Source organism: Bos grunniens, chromosome 3, assembly GCF_055505025.1.
Source record: "Bos grunniens cultivar Pamir isolate PY7600 chromosome 3, Bosgru_T2T1.0, whole genome shotgun sequence".
NCBI lineage: Eukaryota > Metazoa > Chordata > Mammalia > Artiodactyla > Bovidae > Bos > Bos grunniens.
Genome location: NC_141167.1, coordinates 10,860,400 through 10,870,228, shown reverse-complemented (window position 1 = coordinate 10,870,228; position 9,829 = coordinate 10,860,400).

Genomic DNA, 9,829 nt, shown 5'->3' with positions numbered 1-9,829 from the left:
ATCAGAGTCTTTTCCAGTGAGTCAACTCTTCGCATGAGGTGGCCAAAGTACTGGAGTTTCAGCTTTAGGATCATTCCTTCCAAAGAAATCCCAGGGCTGATCTCCTTTAGAATGGACTGGGTTGGCTCTCCTTGCAGTCCAGGGGACTCTCAAGAGTCTTCTCCAACACCACAGTTCAAAAGCATCAATTCTTCGGCACTCAGCTTTCTTCACAGTCCAAGTCTCACATCCATACATGACCACAGGAAAAACCATAGCCTTGACTAGATGGACCTTTGTTGGCAAAGTAATGTCTCTGCTTTTCAATATGCTATCTAGGTTGGTCATAACTTTCCTTCCAAGGAGTAAGTGTCTTTTAATTTCATGGCTGCAGTCACCATCTGCAGTGATTTTGGAGCCCCAAAAATAAAGTCTGACACTGTTTCCACTGTTTCCCCATCTATTTCCCACAAAGTGATGGGGCCAGATGCCATGATCTTCGTTTTCTGAATGTTGAGCTTTAAGCCAACTTTTTCACTCTCCTCTTTCACTTTCATCAAGAGGCTTTTTTAGTTCCTCTTCACTTTCTGCCATAAGGGTGGTGTCATTTGCATATCTGAGGTTATTGATATTTCTCCCAGCAATGTGTGCTGATTTAAAAAAAAATTATTTATTTGGTTGTTCTGTGTCTTAGTTGCAACACACAAGATCTTCAATCTTCATTGCGGGCATGTGAGTTCTTTAATTGTGGCACTGAGAATCTAGTTCCCTGACGAGGGATAAAACCTGGATCCCCTGCATGGGGAGCACAGGGCCTTAGCCACAGGACCACCAGGGAAGTCCCAAGGCAAGATATTTATTAGTATTAAAATAGTTTTAACCCCACGGACACTCTGAAAAGGTCTCAGGGACTTCCATTGACCACACCTTGAGAACTGTTGCTCTAAATCATCTGTTGGCTCCTGATTGCCTTCAAAATGAAGCCCACACTCCATGTTATAGCCTTCAGGACCATACATGATCTGGCTTCACTTCCCTTCTCTGCTTCTACTTCTCTGTGCTTCAACCACACAGACAGTTGCTATCTCCCAAACACAAAACACTTCACTGGCTGTGCTCAAGCAATATTGTAGGGACTACCTTCTTATTTTATTTAACACTCTACTCATCCTTTGGGGCCTAGCCAACATACCTGTCCCCACCAACTCAGACAAAAATTCTCCTTTCTGTGTGCTCTCTGGATATTTTGCTGGCACTTTTAACTTCTCATTTATTTCTTTTGCTTTATATTATAGTCATTTGTATGTCTGTCTTGCCATTAGACTGTAAACCTTCCAGAGTGAGTCTGTTTCTCTCACAGCGTAATCAGCAAAGTGCCTTCTTGGCAGAACCTGGGCAAATTAGCTGCTATCTTAACTTCAGTTTCCTCATTCGTAAGGAGGAGATAATAATTTCCATCTTGCAAATTCTTGGGAAATTCAGTAAGGTCATGTCTATGGATGCCTAGCCTAGCTCCAGTCACACTGTAGCCCTTCAATAAATGAGAAGACCCTTGCCTCCCTCAGTATAGGTTGAATGAACAGATGACTCCACAGATTTGATAGGAAGCATTGTAAAGTTCACAAGGGGATTTAGAGAAATGTCTGTGATCTTGAATTGGTTATTAATAAATAATACTAGGATTATGAAGCCCTAACAGTTGCATTCAGAAAACTAAGATCATGGCATCTGGTCCCATCACTTCATGGGAAATAGATGGGGAAACAGTGGAAACAGTGACAGACTTTATTTTTGGAGCTCCAAAATCACTGCAGATGGTGACTACATGAAATTAAAAGATGCTTACTCCTTGGAAGAAAAGTTATGACCAACCTAGACAGCATATTAAAAAGCAGAGACATTACTTTGCCAACAAAGGTCCATCTAGTCAAAGCTATGGTTTTTCCAGTAGTCATGTATGAATGTGAGAGTTGGAATATAAAGAAAGCTGAGCACCGACCGAAGAACTGATGCTTTTGAACTGTGGTATTGGAGAAGACTCTTGAGAGTCCCTTGGATTGCAAGGAGATCAAACCAGTCCATCCTAAAGGAAATCAGTCTTGAATATTCATTGGAAGCACTGATGCTGAAGCTGAAACCCCAATACTTTGGCCACCTGATGTGAAGAACTGACTCATTTGAAAAGACCCTGATACTGGTAAAGATTGAAGGTGGGAGGAGAAGGGGATGACAGAGGATGAGATGGTTGGATGGCATCACCGACTCAATGGACATGAGTTTGAGTAAACTCCAGGAGTTGGTGATGGACAGGGAGGCCTGGCGTGCTGCAGTCCATGGGGTCGCAAAGAGTTGGACATGACTGAGCGACCGAACTGAACCAAACAGTTGCTGTTAGAACACCTGGAGCAGATTCTTTATTTCAAGGCAAATCTAGTCTTCTCTCCATGGTCCTCTGACTTTCCTCCTGCTTATTTGGTCTTGTGAGTCTTTTTAGGGTTTCCTGGAGAAGCTTGGGCACTCAAAAGTTGGTAGAATAATGTTTTTGGCTATTGGCTGCAAGTTTCACACAATCTATGAGATATTAAAAATTAAATGAGATATTTAAGATATTCAAAAGTAATACTTCTCTCATTCTAGGGTTATGTGAGAATGCAAGATTCCTTCAAGTCCCAAAGTATTTAAAACTTAAATTTTTAAGTGGAAGTAAACATATCCTTGGGTTCCCTCAAATCCAGTGGTTTTAATAATTAAGAAGAAATGACATATACATATTCAAAAGCCCTGGAAATGCAAAATTCAATCAACTAATTGAAGAAGAAAAAATTAGGAAATGTGCATATTTAACATAGGCTTGTTATCACACTCCACTTGAAGTTAATGAGTACTGATTTAACAATTTTAAGGAGAGTTCAGTATTTCTGTGGTCATTCACAACTTCAGTAAATGTCTCCCTTTCTGGTCTGCATCTTCTCTCTCTCTCTCTTTTTTTTCTTTGTCCTAGTAGCATGCAGGATCCTGTTTCCCAGATTAGGGATCAAACCTGCCACCCCTTCAGTGGAAGTGCAGTCTTAACCACTGGACCACCAGAAAGTCCCTGCATTTTCTAAGTCTGGGAAGTTTTAGAATTTAATATGGGAACGTGTAAGAGACTGAAACTGTGTTAAGAGAAATTATCTCTAGATTGAAAAAGCCTAACAAATGAAAAAAAGAGGGTCACCTTAAAGCATACATTCTTAAAAATCTCAGGTTACAGCGACTTCCCTGGTGGACCAGTGGTTAAGATCCCAATCTCCCAATACAGGGGTCATGGGTTCAATTCCTGGTTGAGGAACTAAGAACCTGAATGCTGCATGGCGTGGCCTAAAAAAATAAAGAAGAACTCAGATTCAGTTCGGTTCAGTTCAGTCGCTCAGTCGTGTCTGACTCTTTGCAACCCCATGAATCGCAGCACGCCAGGTCTCCCTGTCCATCACCAATTCCTGGAGTTCACTCAAACTCAATGTCCATTGAGTCGGTGATGCCATCCAGCCATCTCATCCTCTGTCGTCCCCTTCTCCTCCTGCCCCCAATCCCTCCCAGCATCAGAGTCTTTTCCAATGAGTTAACTCTTCGCATGAGGTGGCCAAAGTACTAGAGTTCCAGCTTTAGCATCATTCCTTCCAAAGAACACCCAGGACTGATCTCCTTTAGAATGGACTGGTTGGCTCTCCTTGCAGTCCAAGGGACTCTCAAGAGTCTTCTCCAACACCACAGTTCAAAAGCATCAATTCTTCGGTACTCAGCTTTCTTCACAGTCCAACTCTCACATCCATACATGACTACTGGAAAAACCATAGCTACTCAGATTACAAGCTATAAAAAGGAATTCTTAAAAGTTTACAGAGCGAGGAGGAAAACAGATGATATTCTGAAATCATAATGTAACACTGGAAGCTAGAAGATGATGGAGCAAGACTTTCCAAATTCTGAGAGAAAAAAATGGAGTATCAACCTTGTTTTCTTCACCTTACCATACTGTGAAATATAACAGTAAAATTAAGACATTTACAAGCTTTCAGTAGATTTTCCTTACATGCCCCCTTAATAGAGAAACTACTGGAGGGTGTGTTCCTGTAAAACAAAGGAATAAGTCTAATGAAATAAATTTCTTTTATTTCTAATGAAATAAGACGGAGGAAACAGAAGACACAATACAGCTAAATGGTGAAAAAGAGCGCTATGGAAATAGTTTGTGTCAGATCTAGAAATCTTCCTCTTTATTTTTTGGCTGTGTTGGGTATTCATTGCTGCACAAAATTTTTTCTGCAGTTGTGGTGAGCAGGGCCTACTCCCTGGTTGTGGCACGCGGGCTTCTCATTGTGGTGTCTCCTCTTGTTGCAGAGCACAGGTTCTGTGGCTCGCAGGCCTTCAGGAGTTGTGCTTCTCCGGCTTAATGCACAGGCTCAATAGTTGTGCCGCAGGGGCTAGCTGCTCCACAGCACGTGGGATCTTCCTGGACCAGGAATAGAACCCGTGTCTCTTGCATTGGCAGGTGGACTCTACCCCTGAGCTACTAGGGAAGCCCCTAGAAATCTTGATCTTACTCCAGAATAGAGCAACGAAATGAGGCTCTAGTAATGAGGTGTCTGGGGGAAAAAAATGAAGTTGATAGAATATCTGATATGTTTGACCAGTTGAAAAATAATATTGATAGACATATAGCAGACTCCATGGAACACTCAAAGCAAGCTAATTTTATGATTATTGAAAACTAAACAAATATAAAAATGAAGCAATAACTGCAGGAAGAAACAGCAAAAGAACAAGAGAATTCCCTAGTCCTCCAGTGGTTAGGATTCAGCACTTTCGCTGCCATGGCCTAGGTTCAATCCTTGGTTGGGGAATTAAGATCTTGCAAGTAGTACAGCATGGCCAAAAAAAAGAAAAAATTTAAATTTCAAGCATTTATTATTCATTTCTGTACCACATGGCACAGAAGTGAATAATGCTTATTAAATTATAATAATATAAAGTACTGCTTACCAATTTAACAAACAATTGTGATACTGGGAGAATGAAGAGAGGAAGAGGGAGAGGTAAATGTAAGGAGTTAAATCCTCACTTTACATAGTGAAAATCAATGAATAATGTCCGAAATTAGGAAAAATCAAGAAATAATGGTATGAGGGAGTTCCATGGTAGCCTAGTACTTAGGATTTCGGGCTTCCACTGTCATGAGCTGGGTTGAGGAAGATCACACAAGCCACATGGCATGGCCAAAAAAGAAAAAAGAAGCGAATAGTGACAGATGCATATGATTAAAAAACATGAAAATAGTTATCAGGAAAAAATATAGATAACATGCTGTACAGGTCTGGGGAGTGGAATTAGTGGGCAGGGACTGGTAGGAAAAGGATGACTAGGTTTCATAAAGCCAGCTCATACTGATATTTTAATTACATAATATAAAATATAGTAATATAATTAATATAATATAATATTATATAACATGTAATTATATAATTAACACATATTATATAACATATAATACATTATTATATTATTATATATAATATATTATTATATTATATTATTATATATAATATATTATATTATATTATAAATAATTATATATTATAACAACATACTGTATTGTAATAATTAAAATAATTATAATAATATATAAAATAATATAAAACTTTAATATTCAATTTTTAAAATTATAAATGATGCTGCTATACATATACACAGGCATGCGTGCATGCTAAGTCTCTTCAGGCATGTCTGACTCTTTCTGATCCTATAGACGGTAGCCCACTAGACCCCTCTGTGCATGGGATTCTCCAGGCAAGAGTACTCAGGAGTGGGTTGCCATGCCCTCCTCCAGAGGATCTTCCTGACCCAGGGAAGGAACACATGTCTCTTATATCTACCTGCATTGGCAGGTAGGTTCTTTACCACTAGCACCACCTGGGGAGCCCAAATATATATATCTTTATACTTATTTCTGATTATGCCCTTACAATCAGTTCCAAAAGATAAAATTTCAGGGTTGGGGGGAATGCACATGTTCATGGTTCTTGATACTAGTTGCCAAATAACTCTTTGGTAGTGCTAGGCTGATTTGCATTCCCATCAAAGAGGGCTAGCCTAGCCCATCACCTCTCCAACAGGTTGTCAGCAGCTCCAAACCCAATTTAACAGATTATTCTTGTTTGCCTCCCAGATCATTCCTGTGCCTGCTATTAGAAACGAAGATTTTGTTTTTGGCCACGCTCCATAGCATATGGTATTCTTTTTCCCCCGACCAAGGATGAAATCTGTGCTCCCTGCATTGGAAGTGTGAGTCCCAACCACTGGACCACCAGGGGAGTCCATAAACCAAGATTTTCAACTGGGAAGTTTGTTTGGTCAAAGAGAAACCTGGATCAGCAATTCTATTCTGGATCTGCTACTGCCTGCTTACTTGGTTTTGAACATATTTCTTTCTTTCTCTGACCTCAGTATCTGTTTTAGTATCTGTAAAATGAGGTGCTTGGACCAGAACAGTACTCCCGAAAATTTTTCCACTAAGGTGCTTCCTTTGAACACCGTGTTTTTATCTTCTAAACAAATTGCATTTACTAAGAAATCATTTATTCTCGTTCCTTTGTGTACTACTCATACAAGGTGTGAGAGTCAGCAAGTATTTCTGAATAGCAGGGGCAAGATATCTCTTGCAAGCTAAGTTAATTAACAAATTCAAGCTGAAAGAATTTTATTATCCAGCTTGCACAGCCCAGCTGAAACAAATAAAAAAACTATATTGAAATCCTCACAGACCATCTTTGCTGTTTTCAGATTCCCCAGAGTGAATGGAGTGAGATCCAATAAATCATTTTCCCCAGCCTAGACCCCCACCATCATCAGATTTTATTCTTTCAAGATTGCTCCCCCAGCAAAATCAGTTTAACTAGAGATACCAAGGGAACATTTCATGCAAAGATGGGCTCAATAAAGGACAGAAATGGTATACACCTAACAGAAGCAGAAGATATTAAGAAGAGATGGCAAGAATACACAGAAGAACTGTACAAAAAAGAGCTTCACGACCCAGATAATCACATGGTGTGATCACTCACCTAGAGCCAGACATCCTGGAATGTGAAGTTAAGCGGGCCTTAGAAAGCATCACTATGAACAAAGCTAGTGGAGGTGATGGAATTCCAGTTGAGCTATTTCAAATCCTGAAAGATGATGCTGTGAAAGTGCTGCACTCAATCTGCCAGCAAATTTGGAAAACTCAGCGGTGGCCACAGGACTGGAAAAGGTCAGTTTTCATTCAATCCCAAAGAAAGGCAATGCCAAAGAATGCTCAAACTACCGCACAATTGCACTCATCTCACATGCTAATAAAGTAATGCTCAAAATTCTCCAAGCCATGCTTCAGTAGTACGTGAACTGTGAACTTCCAGATGTCCAAGCTGGTTTTAGTAAAGGCAGAGAAACCAGAGATCAAATTGCCAACATCTGCTGGAACATCGAAAAAGCAAGAGAGTTCCAGAAAAACATCTATTTCTGCTTTACTGACTATGCCAAAGCCTTTGACTGTGTGGATCACAATAAACTGTGGAAAATTCAAGAGATGGGAATACTAGACCCCCTGACCTGCCTCTTGAGAAACCTTTATGCAGGTCAGGAAGCAACAGTTAGAACTGGACATGGAACAACAGACTGGTTCCAAATAGGAAAAGGAGTACGTCAAGGCTGTATATTGTCACCCTGCTTATTTAACTTCTATGCAGAGTACATCATGAGAAACGCTGGGCTGGAAGAAGCACAAGCTGGAATCAAGATTGCCGGGAGAAATATCAATAACCTCAGTATGCAGATGACACCACCCTTATGGCAGAAAGTGAAGAAGAACTAAAAAGCCTCTTGATAAAAGTGAAAATGGAGAGTGAAAAAGTTGGCTTAAAGCTCAACATTCAGAAAACTAAGATCATGGCATCTGGTCCCATCACTTCATGGTAAATAGATGAGGAAACAGTGGAAACGGTGTCAGACTTTATTTTTGGGGGCTCCAAAATCACTGCAGATGGTGACTACAGCCATGAAATTAAAAGACGCTTACTCCTTGGAAGAAAAGTTATGACCAACCTAGATAGCATATTCAAAAGCAGAGACATTACTTTGCCAACAAAGGTCCATCTAGTCAAGGCTATGGTTTTTCCAGTGGTCATGTATGGATGTGAGAGTTGGACTGTGAAGAAAGCTGAGCGCCGAAGAATTGATGCTTTTGAACTGTGGTGCTGGAGAAGACTCTTAAGAGTCCCTTGGATTGCAAGGAGATCCAACCAGTCCATCCTAAAGGAGATCAGTCCTGGGTGTTCATTGGAAGGACTGATGCTGAAGCTGAAACTCCAATACTTTGGCCACCTCATGCAAAGAGTTGACTCATTGGAAAAGACTCTGATGCTGGGAGGGATTGAGGGCAGGAGGAGAAGGGGACGACAGAGGATGGATGACTGGATGGCATCACTGACTTGATGGTCATCAGTTTGGGTGAACTCAGGGAGTTGGTGATGGACCGGGAGGCCTGGCGTGCTGTGATTCATGGGGTCGCAAAGAGTCGGACATGACTGAGCAACTGAACTGAACTGACTGAGCCTTTTGCACATTTGCTGGAGCCAGTCGGTAACAAAAGACCACTGGAGCAAAGATTAGCACTTTGTCCTATAAGGAAAGAAGGAAGGAAATAAGATTTATTGTGAAGTTAATGAGGCTTATTGGAGAAGGAAATGGCAACCCACTCCAATATTCTTGCCTGGAGAATCCCAGGGACAGAGGAACCTGGTGGGCTGCTGTCTGTGGGGTCACACAGAGTTGGACACAACAGAAGCAACTTAGCAGCAGCAGCAGCAATGAGGTTTAAGTTTCAGGGTCCCTCACTTGCAGGAGCCCCTATGAAAGGTGGGAGTTGCTGGGATTTGTTGGCTGAGAGTTGAGGAGAGGAAGCGGCTTGCAGTCAAGAAGCATTTCTGAAAAATTGCCTGAAGATCTCAGAAAAGAGGGATCTGAAACTGAGTCTTCAATACTTTGTCTTGACTTCTTTTCTCATTCTAAACAAACATTCACTTTCATACTTAATATTATACTCACAATTTTGTATGGTTTTTCTTGGAGCAGGTCTTTGGGCCTGTAGAAACTCAGCTCTTACAAAACCTAGATCCATTGCGCATATAGACACCCATCCTTCCCAAGCTAGATAGTAGCTAGTGATCTGACTTCTTCACAGGAAGCAGAAGAGAAATGGCTCTCTTGCTTGCTTATCTTTGATCAGCATATCCAGGAAGGCATGCTCCACTACCATAAAACAGAGCACATGGGTGACCAGTGACTCCTGTGTAGTCCCAGATTATTACAGCTATCTCACTGGGGACCCTGAGCGTCTCTGTAACTGATCATTCAAATAATTTCTCAATTTCTTCTTTTGACCGTTGTTTTCAAATTTCTCTCCCCCAGTTGTTTGCCTTCCTTTCTAATACATTTCAGAAGCAATGTGTTGGCTTTCCTATGCCTGGCACATTTGAAAGCATGCAATAAATAAGTGCTAAATGAATAATTTAGAAGAACAAATCCTAGGCTTTCTGGCTCTCAGTCTCTGAGAAGAGTGCAAACAAGCTATAAAATTACAAAAATATGGGCAGGTGTAGAAAGGAGGAGTGTTTATTCACTGAACCAGTGATTTGCAAACTCAGTGTGTTTTACAGTCTTATTTTAAATGCAGATTCCAGGACTGTGGCCCTGGGGGTTGGAATCAGTAGTCTGGGAAGGGATTCAGGAGGGCACATTTTGATTAAGGACCCCCTGGTGATTCTGATGTAGTCTA